General features: G+C 41.2%; 1 protein-coding gene across 10 annotated transcripts in view; it reads right to left on the reverse strand.

Annotated features, from left to right (window-relative positions):
* foxp2 (forkhead box P2) overlaps positions 1–24,089 on the reverse strand; it is a 906,820-nt gene that overhangs the window by 842,923 nt on the left and 39,808 nt on the right. The window contains exon 1 of one of the 10 annotated variants that reach the window (XM_070900366.1): positions 512–550. The exons of the other annotated variants lie outside the window; for them this stretch is intronic. The gene's annotated coding sequence lies outside the window, so the exon portion shown is untranslated. Of the gene's footprint in view, positions 1–511; positions 551–24,089 lie in introns of those variants that run through there. 10 annotated transcript variants of the gene reach the window in all.

Consider the following 24,089-nt stretch of genomic DNA (forward strand, 5'->3'; position numbering starts at 1 on the left):
ATCTGCTATTGTAATTGCCTAAATTTGTCTTTTGAGTGAAAGAGATTGAGAGAGTTAGATATATATACACACACACACACAAATCAGACTTCAGGAACAAACCTGAGCCTGCACATGACCCTAGATGAGTGTTGTGACTTGTTCTGGAGCTATGCTAGCAGAAGGTAGCACCATATGCCCCAAGCCTCAAGCTGGATGCTCTTTCCACAGAATAATGTGCTTGTCATATGATGTTAAAGTCACAAATCTGTTTTTCTCAAATAGGATTTGTAAGTTGTATCATAAAGTAAAACTAAACTATACCACAAGTAATAAAATAGATACAGTAATAATAATTATAAGACATGATACCAATTTTATAATAAAATACAAATTCCATATCTGGAACACTGAACAAAATTATTTATAACATGGAATGACACTTTTAAAAAATTGCTCTAAAAACTACTTTCACAGTATGATATTTAAGAACTGTCAAATAGCTACATTTTAGTTGAAGTAGTCAACGTACCAATATCACTGTTCCTCATAAGTATCATTAGCTGGAAATCTGCAATCAATGTTATTAAAATAAGTTTGCCAAAGATTGATCAAAAGTTATAATTATCCCCCTTTATTTTAAGAGAATACTATCAAGAAGTACTGTTTACAGAATATAATAAAATGGCATGTATATGAAATATATACTGTAAACTATAAAAAAGGTTCATTCAAATAGAGCAACTTATATTTTACAATACACAAAAGTTGTACTCTTGGGATGATGATGTGGTACAATCAATGAAGACTGTTTTTGTTACAAGCAGAATGGATCTTATGATTTTACTATTTTTTAATTAAGTCATAAAAAGGTGTGCTGCACCTGAGATTATGCTAGATTGGCTGAAGCCAGTGTCAGTCCCACAAAGCCCGCCCCCGCTCCCCCACCATCCCCGTCCCACCTGCTAAAGTCCCAATGCTCTACTTGTTTCGTTCTCCCTAATTACAATTAAAAATTAAATGTTATTTATAACTTCATTATATAATATATTCTAGATATATAACTTTCCTTACTGTAGTGTCTGTCTAAAAATTACACCAATAAACAGAAACTGTATCTGAGCATTACAGGACATCTTCCATTCAGGTTGAAAGCCATGAATAGTTTACGACCGTGATTTCAAATTCATAAAAACTTTCATAATGCACTATTATACACAAAGCACCATTGTATAATATGCATACTGTAAAATGATGAAATCACTAAATGAAATTTATCATAAAGTTCTAAAAATCATCAGTGGGATATTTTAGCACTTGGGTATTACAAGCTTTTGAGATTTGGTATGGCTGCAATGTACTCAATATTTATGTATAATGTAAAATGCAATCTTTTCAATTGTTTGATCCATCACAATCTTCAATTTTTTTAAAGTTTCAAAATGCCAAACAAGTCTTCCACTTAGTTTTAATGATGTAATGTAATGCAATTGAAATTGAACATCTCAAGACATTCCCTCTCAAGTAATTGTCAAAGATTATTTCATTTAAGATGTGAGGTTTTCAGATATTAATATTTTTTATATGTGAGACACAATTCCCAAGAGGAGGAATGTATTTGTGAAACAATGCTCTGCATCACCAAATCGCATTTCTATAAATTTCTATTTTGTCAGTGTGTACTTCTGTGCAGTAATCCAGGCTCAGTGCTCAAATCTGTGTAGTTAGATACAGCTGATTTGGACAATTTATAGTTTCCATGGAGTAAGTCACCTACAAAGACAAATTATCATTTTAATATATGCTTAAACACTTACTAATGTCAGTACATTAGATGCAACAATGCGATCAAGTCACGTGCGATGTGTCGACTGATTCAGCAGCAAACCCTCCTGTTTACACAAGCAATCTCTGAATGATTACTGACGAGAAGGCTGCCCACAAGATCAGTGTGCCAAGAACTGGTAGACTTGAGGGCCTAGTGTGCAGAGGCAGAATGGTGGGATGTGGATTCTCATTTACAATCGTCCACACCATTAAATTCCGAATCTCAGTCACATCATTGTGAAAAGCACTGACTGGTAGGTTGCGATTGCCTCATAGGAACAAGTCCAGGTTTGGGCAGCTTACTTTAGAAAGGATGGGCTCAAGTTTCGGAGCCCCGCTAGAACGCCGCATATCGGAGAGGCCCGCCTAATTTGTAGAACAGAAATTGCGCCGAATACTTACCTCACGATTCTCCGATATCTGTAGGCCTGTTTCCAGCTCGGCGCGGCGCAGCAGGAGCTGCTGGGGGCGGAGCTACAGCCCTGCGCCAAAAACAGTGCCGGCAGCTGCAGATTTTCCAACTGCATGAAGCAGACAGATGGTCAAGATATAAGTGTAGTGGTGTGTGTGCCCAGTAGCTGCATATAGTGCCTTTACTATAGTGAAACATCCAAGGTACTTAACAGGAAAGTAATCAGACAAAAACTGACATCTAGCCAAAGAAGTAGACATTAGGACAGGTGACTAAGCGCCTGGTCAAAGAGGTAGGTTTTAAGGAGTGTCTTACAAGAGGAGAGAGAGGTGGAGAGGCAAAGAGGTATGGAAAGGGTATTCCAGAGCTGAGGGCCTAGATGACTGATGGCACAGCTGCCAATAGTGGGGCGAAAGAAGTGGGAGATGCACAAGGAGCCAGAATTTGAGGAAAGTAGCATTCTTGGTGGAGTTTACAGAGATAGGGAGGGGGGGAAGCCATGGAGGGATTTGAACACAAGAATGAGAATTTAAAAAAAAATTGAAACATTAGTTGTCCAGAAGCCAATGTAGGTCACCGAGCATAGGGGTGATGGGTGAACAGGACTTGGTGCGAGTTAGGATATGGACAGCAGAGTTTTAGATGAGCTCAAGTTTACAGGTGGCAGGGGAGTGGAAGATGGAAGGCCGGCCAGGAGAGCATTAGAATAGCCAAGTCTGGAGAAAAGAAAAGCATGGAGAGGAATGTTTCAGCACATTTTTTCCTTTATTGTCCCCAAGTTTCAGCAGCAGAGGGGGTGAGGTATGGGTGGAGACAGGCAATATTGCAGATGTGAAAGTAGGCGATCTTTGTGATGGAATGAATATGGGGTTGGAAGCTCAGCTCCATGTCGAATAGGACTCAGAGGTTGCGAACCATTTGGTTCTATCCGAGACAGTGGTCAGGGAGAGAGCTAGAATCGACGGTTAGGGAACAGAGTTTGTTGTGACAGCCAAAGACATGGCTTCTTCACGCCAGACAACCAATTTGACAACACAGAGGCAGTTTAAGAGCAAGAGATGCGGTGGAGAGGTAGAGTTGACTATCGTCAACATACATGATAAGTATAGGAATCTATATCCCTTCTGATAGATTATTTCAGTTTAACAGATTGGGGAGGACCAGGGCATGCAAGTTTAAATTATGTAAGAGTAGGAAAAGACTGGATGTTACACGGTTCTTCTTTTCCCAGAGAGTGGAAAGCCTCTGGAATATATTGCTGGTTGGTGTGGTGGGTGCTGATATTCAGTATGCCTTCAAGACAGAGTTGGACCAGTTTTTGAATGGGACAGACATTGCAAGTGTCTACAGATTAACCTTGGTTCATATGATCTCCTGGACTGCTTTTGATCGCCCAAGGAGGTCGGAGAGGAATGTTTCAGCATATTTTTTCCTTTATTGTCCCCAAGTTTTTGCCTCTCAGGAGGTTACACGACTACTGGGATGGGTAGGGAACAAGTGTTTAGTCATGATGATCTGGCCAGCATAGTGTGGGCAGGCTTGATCAGCCAGCTGGTTTCTAGCGGTAACAACGCAGGAGTGGGAAAGAAGCCATTACAGGTGACTCTCTAGATATGACTATTTCAGACATTGATCTAACTAAATTTAACAAGTTGCCAATACTGAATTACTGTGACATAAGTGAATTGCCTTTGCAATCTCTTATTTATTTTGTTAAGTTTAAGTGTCGCTAACTATGATTCTAAGGTTAACAATTATTAGTTCATGACTTTGTTGTCTGACTTCTTTGAATCATAATTGGAAATGGTCAATTAATTCACTCAGTAGCTTGTACACTGTTCTTCAGATCCTGATGAGAGGTTGGCAGTGTAAATGCTAATATAATCCAAACTGTTGATGTAAGACAGTTCGGCAAGACAAACATAGTCATCATTCATTTCAAGGCACAAGCTAGATGGTAAATTCCAGATCCCTTGCACCCGGTTTGGGGTCGGTAACATCCAGGAGGCAGGACATTTTGCACCAGGCGTGGAAGTCCCATCCCACTAGCTAAATTCGGGTTACTGCCCCCGAAATAAAGTGTAGCGCAAAATAACGCGCTCCACTTCCTTTCTGGGGCAGTAATGGGACAGACGGGTTGGAAGCAGGGCGCAACACTACGCACTGGGCCACATAGCGCTACCACATAGGAGGGGCACTTCCCTTCATTAAAGGGCTCAAGCTACAAACTCTGCAGTGATGAAACGGACCTCCATGGACCACGGGGAGTGGGGATGCCGTGCCAAGCAGAGTTCCGGACTGACCAATTAAAACGCCAAAATCGTTTTTTTTTTTAAAAGTCAAATGCCCATACCTCCCCTTTAACTTGCGTCCCTGCGAGCAGCCGGCCGCCCTGTACATGCCCTCTGAAGCTGTCACTGGCATCGCCACACGCAGCTTCAGGGGGCGATACCCAATTTAGGGTCCGGGATAATAAAAGGGCGCTGTGTTCGGTGATGACGACTGGTGCAGCAGAGCAGGGTGCTATGGGTTACCGCCACCGCTAAACTCCCACAGAATTTGTCACGCCCAGACAAAAAGTAGTTTATGCCTCAATAGTGCCCCCCCTCCCCCCGCTCACAAACCACCCACATTTCTAGGCCTAAGGATTCGTCTGGCGTCCTTGACAAATATTATGGTCAGGATACCGATCCCAGTGATTTTATAAATTCAAAAACTCAACAAGTTAGATTAACAGCCAACGAGAAGGGATAAAGGTGAAATACAATAATAATCTTAAGTTTATCAAATTAAATGACATGATGAAAACTAAAATCAAATCTAAATTCAAAACAAGTAACAAAATTATATTGTGCTGTACTAACTTTTTTGTTTAAAAAAAATAGCAATTTCTCTTTTTCAAAAAGTTATGTTTTTAGTTATGATACATCTTTAGCTCTAATTTATCAGATTCCTCGTAATTCTAACTGAAATCAGTTTTAAATCAATACACATTACTGCAGTAACAGATGCTTGGGAAGTGAATTAGAACATGGTAACATTTAATTAAAATGTTCAAATAAATTAAATGCAACCCAACTAAAAGCCTGAGTTTATGGTTAACTCCTGAGATTTGGTTACCACCTTCAATTTACTTCCTAGCATTGTGTACAGAACTAAAAATCTATTAAATGCTCAATTTACCAGAATAAGGAAACCAATAATTCAGGAGTGCTTCAGTCACAAGGGAATTGTGTACATCCTGCTTATAAGTGGGATAAGTATGCAGTACCATTCAGCATTCTAATAATACAGTTGTTGTATAAAATGAGAATACAATTACTGTATTAATTTTATTTTAGCTGGGGCAGTAAGTTGGAACTGAAAGCCAGATTTTCATTTCAAGAACACATGATGCAACAACCACTTAAAGACTAAACGTACTTAATTCACATGAAGACATTTCCAGGTCTTAATAGAATGTTATCTAATGTCTTGAAAATTCCACTGGATTCAGATACAGTATTAAAATTATGGCTAATATATTATAGTCTGTAAGAGAAGTTTCTGCATATTCATAGTCAGTAGTTTCTTGGTGTGAACATTAATTTTCCCATAGAAGTCACTCCTGTGAATATCAGGGTAACTCCAGTAAAATACAGCAAGCTGCCTTTCTGAACAATGTCTTCCACACAGACATCTGAAAAATATCTGAGCTGCCATCTTTTTATAGCTCTTTTCAGGTGCGAATGATGCCATACTAACAAAAAATAATGCTGCTTTATTCAAAAGAATGGACAAGGCAATACATCTTATAAGCCATGCTGATGATTGCTTGGAGATTGTTCTCTGTAGTATTGCATGCAGGCTACCCAAAAAGGTGTTTTCCAGGAAAATGAATTTCTAATTCACTTATACATCAAAAGTAAACCTATGATTCCAACCTAAAATGTTCCTATTAAGCAGGCTGCCACTTCCTCCCACCCACCCATACCCAAACAACATTAGACTGTTGTAAAAGCTGTAAAATATCAGCAGGTATATTTGCAAGTGGGCAACACACTAGAATTGATCATGTCCTCACCTTACATCCACTCGAACACACCTTCCAACAGAGGTCAGCATATAACAATATGTACTCTGAATCTTGGCAGATATTTCCATTGCTTAGCCCAAAGACCCTTCGGCTAATTGAGATTACTTAACTCAACATCAACCATGGATTGAACCTGGGATTTCCTGGCATGTACTGCTCAACATTGCATTACACATTAAATTTACCCACTAGTTGTTCGTCTTAGCTCAGTGGTAGCACTCTGGCCTCCAAGTCAGAAGGTTGTGGATTCAAGCCCCACTCCAGATGATTGAACACAAACTAGGCTGGCACTTCAGTGCAGTACTGCAGGAGTGCTATGTTGGACGTGCCATCCTTCAGATGACACACTGATAAGTCAGCGACTACCCTCTCAGTTGGGTGTAACAAAACCCATGGCATTATTCGAAGAAGTGCAGGGAGGCTCTCCCTCGGTCATGGCCAACATTTATACCTCAGCCAACACCAGAACAGATGATCAGGTTATTTATTTAATTGTTGTTTGTGAGAGCTTGCTGCGCATATTACAAAAAAGTAAGGCGCTTTGGGACATCCTGAAGTCATGAAAGGTGCTATATAAATGCAAGTTCTTCCTTTCCTTCTTTAAGCCACTTTCCACCATTTCCATTAATGTTTTTATTTTCTCCATATTCAAAATCTCCAAAGACCTCACCACCAGCCTCTAAAAATCAAAATTCCAACTCTCCCAAAATTTCACTATTCACACATTATCCTGCACATCCATTATCCCCGTCCTCACCAACCACCACTGCCTCCCCATAGCCCAACATATTAATTTAAAAGTCCTTCCCTTGTTTACAAATCCTACTAGTTTCATCTTATGTTAACCCTCTGCAATCTCCTTCAGTCTTCTGTTCCAACTTGTACACTCTGTTCTTCCAACTCTGGCTTTTTCTTTACAAAAGCAAAATACTGCGGATGCTGGAATCTGGAATAAAAACAGAAAATGCTGGAAATCTCAGCAGTTCAGGGTAACTCAAAACGTTAACTCTGCTTCCTCTTCACAGATGCTGCCTGACCTGCTGAGATTTCCAGCATTTTCTGTTTTTATTCTGGCTTTTTCTTTATTCCCCTTCCCTCCACTCCATTACAGTTGCAGATCCTTCAGCTGTTTTGGCCTGACTCTCGAATTCCCCTTAAACCCTCTGTCTTTCTCTCCAACTTCAAAACCTCTCTTTTCAACCAAACCTTTGGTCATCACCCCCAACTGTTTCTCCTGCTATTGATTAGCACTCGCTTCTCCTCAGCAAAGTGCCCTGGGATGTTTAAGTATGTTAAATATACTATATAAATGCAACTTGTTGAAACCACCAGGTAAACAGTAGCTTAGAAATTCATTTTCTTCCCCATCCCAGGTTTGGATAGTAACTTATTCTTTTGCATTTGGAGAATGGGAAATAATTTCTGTTTTCTCCAACTCAAAATAAACAGAAAACAAACTGGAAAAAAATGTATAAGTACCTCACAGTTATCTAATTTTCTTTGAAATGTGTTTACAACAAAGTTCAGGATTGCTCAAGTGTATGGTACTACGAGCATAACCCGTAGAAATTAACAGATTTGTATTTACCATCCGGAGAATGAGGATAGTGACTGCAAAATTATAATGCATAAATTTACATATCATTATACACTTAACAAGCAGACAATTAAGTGGAGTAGACTGAACCTGGGAGGCAAGTCAAGTGAATGACTCTAGGTTAGAATGAAGTTTATTAACAAAATCCAATCAAATGCATTTCAGCTTTTTAAAACTCACTCCTAGGTATCTCCATTGTGCCATTTTGATTTGAAACTGTACCTAATCAGGATGTTAACTATTGCTACATAGTAATTGTTCCACTGATTAAGATTAATAATCAGAAGTCCAAAATATAAAAATACTTTGGTAAAAAAAACTCGAACATAATGATAATCTTGATCTTCTTGTAGATAGAACATGAAATGGTATTTAACCCCAATATCGAAGGTACTCTTGCAAGGTATGGAAAGCTGTTCAACTGCAACAACAATTACATTTGTGAATGCTTAGGGCTAAGCACTGGAAAAATGTTTGTAATTCCTTAAGTCATTGAATGTCTGGCTAGAGTTTAATGATTTTTGTTAGTTGGTTATGCACTTATTACACCCTCACTCTGAAATTCCAAGTTCAAATGGTTGAAAGCTAATCACACAGAAAAACAATCTTCATCACTGCTTGCTAATTTACAGTAGGTAATGTTATGTATGCATGCTTGTATTGTTATATGATGTATGCAACACTGAATGTACCTTTACACTGTACACACCTTACCTGTACACCAGAGGGTGCTACTGCTGGAGACCTAAGGGTAACCCAGTATAAAAGGGAGCTCACAGCTTGGTGTCCTCACTCGAGGAGCTGCAAATAAAGGATTACAGTCTACACACTTTGAGTTCCATACCCCTGCCTCGTGGAGTCATTAACAAGGTATCTACATATATAATAGGTAATAGTACGTTAGAGTTTTATCATGAACAGCAATAGAATAACATTAGTAACTAGCGTCAAAAAGCAAGGCTATAAACTACATTGAATTAGTGAAATGGTTTTATATTTTCATAGACAAATAGCAGTAGTCCAACAGTTCAACGAAACAACTACTTACTAATATTTTCACATTTAACCAACTATTATCATTTGGTTTACAAGTACAGCAACTAGACTAATTCGAGAAAGATTTTCACCACGATTTGACCCTCCACGGCGAAAACCTGGTCGCAAAGCCTGGGCGGGATCCTCGGGTACCTGTTTGCAGCAGCGCTTTCAAGTACTGCCGGGTAGAGGTGCGCCGACGTGCAATGATGCAGATTGCGTTACCGTCGTACTTTCGGCACTCTCCCGACCCGTACATTGCGCCTAGAATACCAACTGGTCAAACCTGTCGGTGCAGCCCTGCCAGCAGCATTAAGTATGAAAACCTGCAAAAAAGGTAAGTTAAAGTTTTTTTTTGTTTTTTTTATTCTTTTTCAGCGATTTACCAGCTAAGGGTTTTGTGAATGTTTTTTGCCATTTTTTCCCCCTCCTCCCAAGACCTCTCTCGCAGCGCTCCCGGCCCAAATCTGGTGAAACTCGCGTTTTTGCACCGCAAATCATCGTGCAATGCCCCCCTTAGGACGTAAAACCCGAAAGTTCGGCCTAAAAACAGTAGTGCAGTTTGCTGACTTGAATCATTAAAAAAAATGTTTGTTTTTTTAAAAAGATTGCAATATGGTCTGAAACTATACTGGAACAATACTCCATATATATCGCTATCATTTTCACCGAAAAAACCCACAAGCCAAAAATCCGGCCACTACTCCTTTGGCCCTTAGGTTAATTTTACTCAACAAGCAAGTCCAGTTTATGTTGTTTTAGACAAGTACCAAGTAGACAATCTGGAGCACTAAACTGTCCATGAAAGAACATGGCTCATGTAGGAAAGGAAATGTCACACTGTGAGGTTGTGGTGTTGATTCTGCTATAAATTGGCTGGTGGAGAAGCAGAGACCTGGTGCTGCAGCAGGATACAAAACCTGCTTCTACTTAGAAAGGACAATGAAGCACTGTAAAAAGCATGAAACCTTCATAGCAATAGCCATATCAAAGAAACAAGCATTGAACTTCCAGAAGCTGGACCTGCATGTCTTCCAAATGGAGATATGAAACAAGAAAGACTGTTTGGGGTTGGGGGCCGGAAACCAGCCAAGAGCGTGGTATGGATTTTGGTTATGGCAGCAAATGCCACGTCCTTGAACATCAGGACTCCTCTATAGTTCAGCAAAATATTCAATGACCTCCACCGTAGCCAAGGTAAGCTAACTTAAACTCTAAGGAAGCGTTAGAGAAGCATGTGTGGCTCTCCTTCATTCATTACCCTCACACTAATGGAGGAGTCAGAGGTGAAAGTGGGACCTGTATGGTGTCACTGCAGACATATCTTCCTGGCTTCTGAGCCTGGGGACTTAGATCTCTGGGATACTGCTCTGAAAGAACCACCATCTCAGAGGAAATGAGGCAGATGGCAAGGGTAACAATACAGTCCAATGCCATCCTCTGTGCCAATTTCAGAGAAGGATTTGACATGTGCAGCAGGAGATGCAGTGGGTGGTGGTATCGCAATCTGCTGCCATACCCCTGACACAGAGGGTTCCAAATGAGTCGAACATACAATTCAGCTATCTTAACCACTGGTCTTCAGGCCTTAGGGAACAATCTGGAGAAAATGAGGGAGAGTGGCTTTAAAAAACTTTTAGGCTATATCTTTCAGGGTCTATAGGATCTATCAGAGGTCATCCCCCGATTGGTGGGTGTTCAGATCCAGTACTCGGCACATGGCTAGAATATGCCTTCATGGTGCCACCCTTTCTCCAATCAGGAGCCGATCACAACAATTCAGTTCACGACAGTCAGAAACATTGGACAACGTACAAAGATGAATGTGATTGGTAAAGCAATTTGTAAAATAAATTCTACCTACAGCATCTGTAAATTTTTTTTTTAATTATTTGAAATAATTATTGCTGCAATCATATCGTAGAGCTCGACTCCCGAGCAGTAATATTTTAATGTTGCATGTACAGGGGTGAATTGAGTTTGCTTTCTTGAAACATTTTTTTTTAAAGACTGCTGTATGAACCTGGTCTTAAACTATACTGGAACAATACTCCATAGGGTCAAGTGGTGCAAACAGCCTTTCCGAGCGGTCTCATATTTCTTGGCTTCAGTGCATTCCACAGCCATACCCGCAGCACAGCCCGTCTGCAGTATTGGGCCGAAAATTGCAGCCTCGCTGGTTTCATACGATGTGCGCATGCACCCAAAGAGTTCTCGCTGAGAACCGGCTTTCCCAATATTTTGACAGATTCAACGCATTCCCGGAAAGACATCCGCGGGACAGAGATTGGGCTATCTGCCCAGTGAATGTCCTTCAAATTCTTACGCCTGGTAAAAGCAGGCGTGTAGCCTACATTTACCAGGTGTAAGAGTTTTAAAACATAGAAAAATTAAATGTAATCATTCATTTTTCAATTACAGACCCTGTCCATTAAGGTAAATGTTTTTGTAACCCTATTAAAACACATTAAAAAAGATTTTTAAACCTTTTTTTCCCTAAAACATTCATTAATTATATTCAATTTCAATTAATTTTAAATATGTGAGGTGTTTTTTTTTTAAATTTATTGTGTTGTGTTTCTTGTTTTAGGGGGGGTATTCTCATTGAAAGTAATAGGAGCTCGTAAAAACAGTTCCCATTATTATCAATGAGAATATTAGATCGTAATTGGTGGTCTAGGCCCATGTGTTTCCAGGATAGGAATACATACCTGGAGGACATGTTCCCGTACGCTGCACAGCAAATGAAGGCCTCCTCCGGGAATCCTACATTAATCCGGGACCGCCAGGTATTTTCGTAATTTTTCTTTAGTGGAGGGGGGGGGGGCCGAAGCGTTCGTCCGAAGGAAGCCTCCGACCACAATTTTCCTCTCATTATTTTGCCAGAGCTATTGTGCAGCAACACAAAAGCAGTACTTGACTTATCCTTTTATAATTTGAAGAGTGTTGATATTTATTTTTATTGGGTTCACAGATGCAAGTTCTTAAAACTATGCTGCATTTTTGGGCCAAAGTTTTTGGATCATTTCTCTAGCTGCTTTGGACCAATTAATTATTCTGGGACCTCTTAACCACCAAAAAACTTGTATGTGCAAAAATTAACAATTTAGCAGTGGCAAATTAAGTGGTTTAGGTGACAGACAACCTTGGTATTCAAACTTATGTACTTGTAGCCAAGGGGAAGATGTTCTGTTGTCCACACATTGTCCTATCATCTCCTTAAATGCACAAAATCCCCCAAAACAGCAGTATCTCAAGTTCAGTTGGAAATTTAAAGCATAGTCAATTGACAGACTAAACATTTCAAATAAATCCCACATGGTGAGCAGAACTATAACAAACTGTTAAAAGTAGTATAGTAATATCATTTTAAATGGTCACCTCCAAAACTGAGCAAGTGGTGCTAATCATCCCTGTTCAAAGTGTGTGGGTGCCGGGCTGTGGCCTCGACACCATGCCGCCCTGGTGGCCCGGTGGAGGGCATCAGAGGCCCGGCAGAGTGCGCAGCGGCCATCCCCTTTAACGGAAGGGGAGGGGCATTGAAACTCGTCAGCACTTCGTGGAGCAGCCATGCAGTGCTGACAAACGTGCCAGAGTAGCGCCCCCGAACCCATCTCAACAGGAAGTGGAGCACGTGACATTGCACTCCCTTCCTGCGAGAGGCGGAAACTGCAATTTCGTGACCGGAGCAGGACTTCCACGCTGGGCGCAGAAAGTCCCACCCCGAGCCAGTTACCGCCCCCAAAATGGGGCACTGAGGAATTTCACCCCCAGGATTCCTTTAAGTTTTAAAATGGAATTAACCATTTTGCTCGACAATCTCAACACCCCACATCCCATGTGATTTTTTTTTTATTTGCTTCATTTATTATAAACAAAAAGAGAACAGTGCTCCTTCAATTTACCTACTTTCTTGTGATTTGAGGTCAAGAAGATAACACGGTAATGAGCCTGTTGAATAGGTCCCCATACTACATATCGTTATGGAAACAGCATCTTACCATGGGGAGGGGGAATATGTGCTACTTGTAGGTCCCAGGTGGACACTATTGAAAAGGAGGAGCCTGACAGAAGCTAAAGCATTTCTGTCACTTTTCGAAGAGGTAGATTTGTTTGTAAAAGAACATAGTAGATTGTTAGTGATAGAATCTGTACATTCTCAATTCTGCTGCAAAGCAAATAAACGAAGAAACATCTTCAATAAATAACTCAATTCAACATCAGTTTGCCTGTCATTTTTCTTTTTTTGATTTTTTTTTAAAGGCCAAAGTGTGATCTGCATTGCAGAAATATTTGATTAAAAAAATTGAACAAAGCCCATGATTCTAGTCACTAATAAAATTAAAAATATAGATGTCCATTTTTGTAGATACTCTTTAACCTGCAAATATATAGAAATTAGAAAAATATTATTTAAATCAGGTGATTTCAGCTTCTGTTTAAGTAAATCTGCTTCTTAAAGTCAGATGTATTTTTAGCAATTTTATTTCACAGTAACGTTAATGATGAACACACCGCCTCAATCCATTCTTTTATCAAAGCAGCTAATCTATCTGCAGTTGACAGCTAACAGCATATGATCTAGTAAACAAATACATCCACATAGTATAAAAGTGCTATTAAAGCCAAAACTGTCAGCACAAATCTAATCTTCACAAAAGAAAAAATATAAACTGTTGATCACCTCTCATGGCCTTAACTAACATGGAGGTTGTCATGGAAACACTTCTGTGAAGCTCTCTTTTGATAAATACTTCTAACTTAATTGCTATTAGGCTAAGAAAAGCACTGTTTAATCATACAATGCATTGCAATATTGGAAACACTGGAACTGCTGTACCATTTTAAATGAGCTGGCTGCAGAAATCACTTATTTTTTCCAAATATTTAGTGACTATAACTACATAAATATTGTATACACATTTTAACGTGAAGAATGGAAAAGAAGAATGTATTTACCCGACCCTTGCATTGTGAATTTTGATGTTAAAAGTTGTGAAAATGGCATTGTAGGTGACATGAGGAAAACAGAGAGGAGGAAAAAGACAATTGTATACTGCACTTCAACCTCTCAGCAGAGAGTAAATAACTCTCTCTAGCGTGAAAGTTATCAGCTGTGATCCTCCTCCTCTATTACTCCCCCTCCCCACCCCTACAGAGAGAATGTTCATCACCAGGCTTATAATTGAACTGGTTACAACTTGGCAGAAGTGTGGCAGTTCTTCACCTCTTCAATCCAGAAAATTACTTCCCCTCAATTCTAAACTACTGATTTTATATTTCCATTCTGCTGACATCCACCCCCACAGGCAAAGCCTAACTGGCTCAGAACAGACGAGTGTAAGCCTAATCATCTCACCTGCCTGTTTTACAGTAAATATGTTCCTATTACAGGATCTCCTTCTCTGCCTGGAGACTGGTATCTGTGTTTAAAACAGCGGTGTACATTTATTTATATAATAAAACCTATATTGCACCAACACGCTAGAAAATACTTTTTTGCAAAAAACAAAAACTTTAAATATATTTCTGTTAGAACTGCTTGCTCCAGCGCCTCTCTCAACCATTTTGTTTTGAGCCTCACGAGATCAGATCAAGTGAAAAGCAGAAAGTGAGCTTATTGCATCTGTCACTGTCCAGTTGTCACCCTATAAAAGGGGATCAGGCTGAAGGTGGGCAGCAGCGTAGTTTGCTCAACTTGCCCATTTTGAAAATGACAGTCCTGCCAGGGTACCTGGGAGTACTACTCTGCTTAAAATTACAAATAAATGCATGATAAAAAAGTAAAATCATGATATTAGCCACATCACAGGCAATGAAAATTATCTGACTTTAATATAATGAATCCCAGCTCCACTTACTTTTAGCCAGTGAAATTACTGGTGAGTAAATAGATAGTGGGACAAATTCGAGGCTGCACATGCATCAAACTAATATCTCATAAGGATTTTCTTAACCTAAAGAATGTGTGGCCTTGTTTTCCGAGTCACAATGATTTTTTCAACACCAACTGAGCCAATTGTTAATGGACTATTTCAAATTGGTCATGTTCTAATATTTCTAAGCCTGCTGCTATTATTGCTACAAGTAACATTTGGACCAAGCTTTATTAACACTTATACACTTAAATCAATATGGTTAATGCTGTACAGAACTTTCAATATTAATGAGCTGAAACCTACTAATGTATGATGGAAAAATAATGACAAAAAGTTCCATTGTATTTCAGTTCTGTAATATTCTGAATGAAATTGAATATCATTTGCATAAATAAATGTAATTTTTGACCAATGGCATAAATATTTTAATGACAGCAGCATCCAGAAAAATAAAGAACGTGAGAAAGAATAATCTGGAAACTGACAGACAGTGCAATAGAACATGCAGAGCTTTACATGCCAAAAATGCACATCAGAAAATCAAACGTGTGCTTCTCTCTATTTTTCATCCATTAATTTTAATGGATGATTTTCTGATACATGTTCCCAGCACACAAAGCAGTGCACTGGGGGTGCTAAATACAAAACATTACCCTGTGGTTTTCTAATCTGTATAAAGGATGGGAATAAAGTGCAGATGTGCTGCAGGAATTAAGACACGAGACAAAAGTGCTAAAAGTAAAATGGCCCATCAAATAATTCAATTATTAGTTAATTTCTGTTTGGTTTTTCCTTACATATATAAATAACAGCTTAGTTGGCTGTTACGTTTGAAGGTAACCCAAAAATAGAGAATTTTAAAAACTGGTACTAAAGTAGTTTTGTCGACTTGTATAAAAATGTGTTAATCAAGAAAAAGGAGAATGCAAATAGAATTCTCCATAAAGTGTGATGCATCAGCAACAGGAGAACTAGAAGCTGGTCCCACAACCCCCACAGGCTCCCCATCAGGGTACTCAAGGGAACGGTGAAACATCCGAGAGCTACAGGAAGGAGGATTTTTGGTTTTGTACCAGTGTGGACATCAAATTGACTAAACAGCAAACTCAATATGACATCTATGCTCAGCTAACTTGTATAATAGTTTGGAATGTGTGCATCTCTGTATATCTAGATTACATTGTCGCATGAATATTTTTAATTCCCTAATGACTGTAGTGTGAGCACTGAAGGGCTAGCACTTATCAGCCATGGCTAAATTGGCCTATAGTCTTCCAATTGAGGTGCACAGCTGCACCCAGGCTCTCCTTCCATATGCTTATGGAGGGAGTCATAGCACACAGGGAGGCTCTGTTCCCTTCCCATGGGCGGAAAAGATCGCCTCAGGACAACAATGCAGCCTGGTTGCACATTGTACAGGAGGGCACAAGCAGGGATGTCGTCAGGAGGACTTGGATGCCATGGTGCAAACCTTTCAATGACCTCAGCAGATCACGAAATGTTACTGCAAAGCCGCACTCAACTCATCCTGCTGTGCCACTCATCACATCCTCATCACTCTGCCTTCCCTACCGTACTCCTGCACATCCTTACTCATGCCAACTTACCTTGCATTCCCACCCATCTCTCTCTCTCTCTCTCTCTCTCTAGCTACATCATCATATCCCTATCTCACTAGCCACCCCTCACACTCACATTCATCCTTGTCCAATCATACCAACTCACAATACACAAGGGTAGGCACTCGCTTGTTATCGCCAATGCTGATTATAAAGATTCTGTTAATGTGTTGTCATACATTGAAATCTTTATTTTTAACACTCTGCCTTCTTGGACAGATCTACGTGCACCCTTTGGAAGTGGCTAGTGAGTTGCCGTGAATGGTGAGACATAACGGTACCCCCCGCAATGGTGATAAGTGTGAACTGCGGGTGGATTCACTCTGGAGCATCCACAATGCTGAGAATGACGTGAATAGCACGTTTATTGAGTTGGTCTGACCGCACGTAAAGGTTACACAGCCAGATAGGGAATGGTGACCAACAGGAAGAGCAGTGGAAGGAAGGTAATGCAGGGGTACCCTGCGGTCATCCCCCTGCAAAACAGATACACCGTTTTGGGTTCTGTTGAGGGGGATGACGCATCAGGGGAGGGCAGCAGCAGTCAAGTCCATGGCACTGTGGGTGGCTCTGCTGCACAGGACGGCAGGAAAAAAAAGAGTGGAAGAGCAAAAGTGATAGAGGATTCTATTGTAAGGGGAATAGATAAGATGTTTCTGCAGCCGCAACTGAGACTCCAGGATGGTATGTTGCCTCCCTGGTGCAAGTGTCAAGGATGTCTCGGAGCGGGTGCAGGACATCTTGAAGGGGGAGGGTAAACAGCCAGTTGTCGTGGTGCATATAGGTACCAACGATATAGGTAAAAACGATATAGGTAAAAAAATGGGATGAGGTCCTACAAGACGAATTTAGGGAGCTAGGAGCTAAATTAAAAAGTAGGACCTCAAAAGAGTAATCTCAGGATTGTTACAAGTGCCACGTGCTAGTAAGAGTAGGAATCGCAGGATAACTCAAATGAATACGTAGCTTGAGGAGTGGTGCAGAAGGGAGGGATTCAAATTCCTGGGACATTGGAACCGGTTCTGGGGGAGGTGGGACCAGTACAAACCGGACGGTCTGCAACTGGGCAGGAGCGGAACCAATGTCCTAGGGGGTGTGTTTGCTAGTGCTGTTAGGGAGGGGTTAAACTAATTTGGCAGGGTGATGGGAACCTATGCAGGGAGACAGAGGGAAGTAGAATGGGGGCAGAAGCAAAAGATAGAAAGAAGAAAAGTATAATTGGAGGGCAAAGAAACCCAAGGCAAAAAGCAAAAAGGGCCACATTACAGCAAAATCCTAAAGGGGCAAAGGGTGTTAAAAAGACAAGCCTGAAAGCTCTGTGCCTCAATGCGAGGAGTATTTGGAATAAGGTGGACGAATTAACTGCGCAGATAGCAGTTAACGAATATGATGTAATTGGCATCACGGAGACATGGCTCCAGGGTGACCAAAGCTGGGAACTCAACATCTAGGAAGGATAGACAGAAAAGAAAAGGAGGTGGGGTGGCATTACTGGTTAAAGAGGAAATTAATGCAATACTAAGGAAGGACATTAGCTTGGATGATGTGGAATCTGTATGGGTGGAGCTACGGAATACCAAAGGGCAGAAAACGCTAGTGGGAGTTGTGTACAGACCACCAAACAGTAGTAATGAGGATGGGGACAGCATCAAACAAGAAATAACGGATACGTGCAATAAAGGTACAGCAGTTATCATGGGCGACTTTAATCTACATATTGACTGGGCTAACCAAACTGGTAGCAATGCGGTGGAGGAGGATTTCCTGGAGTGTATGAGGGATGGTTTTCGAGACCAATATGTCGAGGAACCAACTAGAGGGCTGGCCATCCTAGACTGGGTGATGTGTAATGAGATAGGACTAATTAACAATCTTGTTATGTGAGACCCCTTGGGGAAGAGTGACCATAATATGGTAGAATTCTTTATTAAGATGGAGAGTGACACAGTTAATTCAGAGACTAGGGTCCTGAACTTGGGGAAAGATAACTTCGATGGTATGAAACGTGAATTGGCTAGGATACACTAGCGATTGATACTTACCAAGGGTTGACGGTGGATAGGCAATGGCAAACATTTAAAGATAACACGGATGAACTTCAACAATTGTACATCCCTGTCTGGAGTAAAAATAAAACGGGGAAGGAGGCTCAACCATGGCTAACAATGGAAATTAAAGATAGTGTTAAATCCAAGGAAGAGGCATATAAATTGGCCAGAAAAAGCAGCAAACCTGAATTTTGTAATACAGCAGAGGAGGACAAAGGATTTAATTAGGAGGGGGGAAATAGAGTATGAGAGAAAGCTTGCTGGGAACATAAAAACTGACTGCAAAAGCTTCTATAGATATGTGAAGAGAAAAGATTAGTGAAAACAAATCGAGGTTCCTTGCAGTCAGATTCAGGTGACAAAGAAATGGCGGACCAGTTAAACAAATACTTTGGTTTTGTTTTCCCAAAGGAAGACACAAATAACCTTCTGGAAATACTAGGGGACCAAGGGTCTAGTGAGGAGGAGGAACTGATAACTTATAAAGCAGGAAATTGTATTACGGAAATTGATGGGATTGAAGACAGATAGATCCCCAGGGCCTGATAGTCTGCATCCCAGAGTACTTAAGGAAGTGGCCATAGAAATAGTGGATGCATTGATGATCATTTTCCAACAGTCTAATCGACTCTGGATCAGTTCCTATGGACTGGAGGGTAGCTAATGTAACACCACTGTTTAAAAAAGGAGAGAGAGAAAACGAGTAATTATAGACCGGTTAGCCTGACATCAGAAATGGGGAAAATGTTGGAATCAATTATTAAAGATGAAATAGCAGCGCATTTGGAAAGCAGTGACAGGATCAGTCCAAGTCAGCATGGATTTATGAAAGGGAAATCATGCTTGACAAATCTTCTGGAATTTTGAGAGGATGCAACTAGTAGAGTGGACAAGGGAGAACCAGTGGATGTGGTGTGTTTGGACTTTCAAAAGGCTTTTGACAAGGTCCCACGCAAGAGATTGTTGTGCAAAATCAAAGCACATGATATTGGGGGTAATGTACTGACGTGGATAGAGAACTGGTTGGCAGACAGGAAGCAGAGAGTCGGGATAAATGGGTCCTTTTCAGAATGGCAGGCAGTGACTAGTGGAGTGCTGCAGGGCTCAGTGCTGGGATCCCAGCTCTTTACAAAATACATTCATGATTTAGATGAAGGAATTGAGTGTAATATCTCCAAGTTTGCAGATGACACTAAACTGGGTGGCGGTGTGAGCTGTGAGGAGGACACTAAAAGGCTGCAGGGTGACTCGGACAGGTTAGGTGAGTGGGCAAATGCATGGCAGATGCAGTATAATGTGGATAAATGTGAGGTTATCCACTTTGGGGGCAAAAACACGAAGGCAGAATATTATTTGAATGGCGGCAGATTAGGAAAAGGGGAAGGTGCAACGAGACCTGGGTGACATGGTTCATCAATCATTGAAAGTTGGCATGCAGGTACAGCAGGCGGTGAAGAAGGCAAATGGTATGTTGGTCTTCATAGCTAGGGAATTGGAGTATAGGAGCAGGGAGGTCTTACTGCAGTTGTACAGGGCCTTGGTGAGGCCTCATCTGGAATATTGTGTTCAGTTTTGGTCTCCTAATTTGAGGAAGGGCGTTCTTGCTATTGAGGGAGTGCAGCAAAGGTTCACCAGACTGATTCTCGGGATGGCGGGACTGACATATGAGAGACTGGATCAACTGGGCCTTTATACACTGGAGTTTAGAAGGATGAGGGGGGATCTCATAGAAACTTTCAAGATTCTGACGGGACTGGTTGGGTTAGATGCGGGAAGAATGTTCCCAATGATGGGGAAGTCCAGAACCAGGGGACACAGTCTTAGGATAAGGGGTAGGCCATTTAGGACTGAGATGAGGAGAAACTTCTTCACTCAGAGTTGTTAACCTGTGGAATTCCCTACCGCAGAGAGTTGTTGATGCCAGTTCATTGGATATATTCAAGAGGGAGTTAGATATGGCCCTTACGGCTAAAAGGATCAAGGGGTATGGAGAGAAAGCAGGAAAGGGGTACTGAGGGAATGATCAGCCATGATCTTATTGAATGGTGGTGCAGGCTCGAAGGGCCGAAAGGCATACTCCTGCACCTATTTTCTATGTTTCTATGAATGGAATGGCTTGGGCATTATGGTGTTGGTGTGGGGTGGTGCCAACCTGCCACATCATGTGGCAGCCAGGGTGTACAGCGTCAAGTGAAGTAAATCTGGCCATGGTGAGGCCATCCCTTGCCTCCTGGGCAGCAATGTGGTCAGGTGCTGACGTCCTGTGTCTTGTGCATCAGGTGATAGCGGAGAAAGTTGGTGTTGTTGTTGGTAAGCCTAGTGATGTTGGTGTTGGAGCTGATTGTGGTGGGATTCTGAAGACCAAGGTGAGATTTTTTCAAGGGCACCGATGCTGATGCAATAGATGGCAGGTGAGGTTGAGACGACAGAAGCAATCTGTCAATGGTGAGATTGGTTGCTCCAAGGAGGTGACACTGGATTGAGAGCTTACTGCAAACACTTCAAACCTCCATAAAGCTGAAAAATGTATTCCAAATCCTGAAGGCTCCATTTGCTTTGATTGGAAATTGAACAGCTGTGAATTGGTAGCTTTTATACCACTTCTGCAGCTGTCAACGAATCAAACCAATCCAGATTTGTTGAGAACTCGACATACTCAACTGACATGATACCAGAGGTACGTGAACCTCGTAAAAAAAACTTGGAAAAATTCTTTGGACCTGGTAAACTGCTGTTTAAGTAGCTTTAAGCAGCTTCTTAACTAGCACGGTTGCCTGACACGCCGCTATGTGCCGGGTCTGAAAACGCAGCCAAAGCCGGCACTTTAGAAATTCACAAGGAGGCAGATGCAGAGCGGACTTCCGCCCCGCTGTCAACCGTGGCCATTTTAACAGTGAACCTGCCTCTACACTTGCATTCATGGGGCTGGCGATTCCAGCATGTGTCTCTGTGGGATTATGCTGTTTCTCCCTGGTCATATGCATTGTTGTCTTCATTAAATGGTCCCTCTTCTTTTATAATACTGACAAAGTCCTTGAAGCAAATCAGAAGCTCAGGGTGAGGTATCCTTATCTATAGAGACACAAAAAACAGTATTTAATGTCAGATTTTGAACCATACATGAACTATAAATGTATTTATAACAATACCTTTTATAGATGGCAGACACAGCAAAAAATTGTAGACATCAATTAAGATTTACAAAACTACTAAATACTGCTGGCATGCATAATAGAAAAGATTATTAAGCTTTCCTGATATTGCTTATCTTTAACTCAAACAGACAGAAGACATTGTTTTTACATCACTTACCAGAATTACCAGCAGATTCTGATGTTGATGTTGTTATTCTCACCTTGAAGCTGAATAGTTGTATCATCTTACATCAGTTCTGGAGATTCTTGCATTCATTTCAACTTTGGTAATTTTGGTCCATGACTTTTGAAAGCCCTCTGTTGTTCGTAATGCCTTTTCATTAACAAGGAAGCCTTTTTGTATAACTGTTTAAATGTCTAGCATTCCAGCTCACCAAAACATGCTCTACTGTGTCAAATCTATGCTGTCATTTTCTGGCCAAACTAAGCTTTATGCTGCATTTCAAGGGTGGTTGGATTTCTTGACTGTTTTACCTGGCTCTCAAGGTAGCATGTGAGTTGACCTTTCGAGTGCCTGATCTCAGCTGTAGTGCTGTGATGAGAGATAAAGTGAAAGCTGTGGACAAACCATAAAAGCTTGCAGGTAGAGAAAAGAGAAAACTGGTTTCCACATGGCACACTTGTGCATCTCTTAGCAATCCCCCAAGAGTGCTATTGACAGTACAAAACAAATTAAGTTACACTAGAAGTCTGCCATGATGAAGCAAAAAGTCAAAGCTGAAAACACTTAAGTATTTAAGTGCCTCTTAAGGATTTCACCCCACTTGTTGACCCATTATTGTAGAATACACCACTCAAATACCTACAAACCAAAATTGTTTGAGATATATTTCACTCCAAACAAATTTGGATGAAAATAGGAGTCAGAAGCTTGGATGGAGGGGATATTTAGAGGTTGACAATCTGGTTTCATTTTTAGGATCGGAAAACTTTTTGATTGCCAGCTGACTTTAGAACAAATTGTTAAAAAATTCCAAATTCTTAATTGTAACGTCTGATCAGTTGGTTATGGGAGCCAAACCTTATCTTGACATTTGGGAGTATACAGTTGCACAAGGGAATCTTTAGAATTCTTCTGGTTACCAAAGAATAATTCTGAAGGCAAAAGGAAATTCAATACCTCAATTCTACATCACAAACTGCTTTTTAACCATTCTTCTCCATCCCCTCTGCCTCACTTCATGACTCAAGAACCCAGTCACTGACTACTCAACTATCTTCCTCAGTCCAGTGCTTACTGGCATTCCCCCTGAAATCCACCCTTAACCCCTCCATTCGTTGCAATTATTGACGCTATCTCTAATTTCCCTCTCTTCTCCATGATCCTCATAAAACATAGGGCTCGATTTTCCCCAGTGATTTGCGGTGATTTTTTTGGCCCATGTTTAAAAAATACAAGTTTCCCCAATCATTGTGCATCAGTGTAACTCAGTTAGTTATGATTTTTTTGGTTAGTTTTTTTGTGAGTCATATGGGGCATAACCAGCCACCCGGGTCAATTCTGGTCATTTAAGCAAGTTTGGCCAGCTCCGATTTACTCCAATTCTTCTTAGGAGGGCGTATGTGGCCTCTGTGGAAAAACCTTCTGGTGAGTTAAGAAAATCGGCGCAGTTAAGTAAATCAGCGCAGCAGATGCAGTTTCAGGGCCTGGACAGCAGCAGCAGAGAGGTGAGAGAGTGTGCGGGGGGGTGGGAAGCCTTTCGGACATAATTAGGAGCGGGCACCGGTAGGGAGGAGGCTGTTCGGCCAGGTATAGGTGCGGGGACCGGGGCCGAGAGACCGTTCGGCCTGGGATAGGAGTGGGAACTGGAATCGGGAGGGGGGGGCGGGGGGGGGGGGGGCAGAGAGGGAGATAGACTTTTGTTATTACACTTTAATAATTTAATGAAGGAAAGTTGCTGCAATGTTTAACGTGCTTGTGCAGGTTGCTATGAGATGGCTGTATGTTTCACTTTCCAGCCTCAGCCCGCATTGTGTCCCTGGTTACCGTGGCAACCCGATCTTTTTGGCGCAGTTCTTGAGCTCCACCCCCAAAACTAAACGACAGTCTAGGCGGCGCCAAAATGAAGAATTCAAACGGCAAAACTTGGATGATTTTTTGGGGGGTAACTGGGCCTCTTCAAGTATGCCAAAAAAACAGCTTTGGGAAAATTGAGCCCATAATTGCTACCCAACTTTGTATCCACTTCTAATGCACACCATCAGAATCATGACACGGAGAGTGATGATAATTAAGAGCACTGTACAAAATAAAGTTAAGTCAAACCTGGGAAGGGTCTACATAAAAAATTAGAATGCAGATATGGGAGAGGTGACTGAAAGGTTGTCGAAAATGTAGGTTTTAAGAAGACTTTTAAAGATGGAGAGCAAAGAGAGGTAAAGGGGTTCAGGGAGCAAGCCCAGACACTGGAGCCAAGGCAGCTGAAAGCTCAGCCTGCAACAGTGGGTCAAAGGCAGATGGGA

This window comes from Pristiophorus japonicus, chromosome 15 (assembly GCF_044704955.1).
Source record: "Pristiophorus japonicus isolate sPriJap1 chromosome 15, sPriJap1.hap1, whole genome shotgun sequence".
In the NCBI taxonomy this organism is placed as follows: domain Eukaryota; kingdom Metazoa; phylum Chordata; class Chondrichthyes; family Pristiophoridae; genus Pristiophorus; species Pristiophorus japonicus.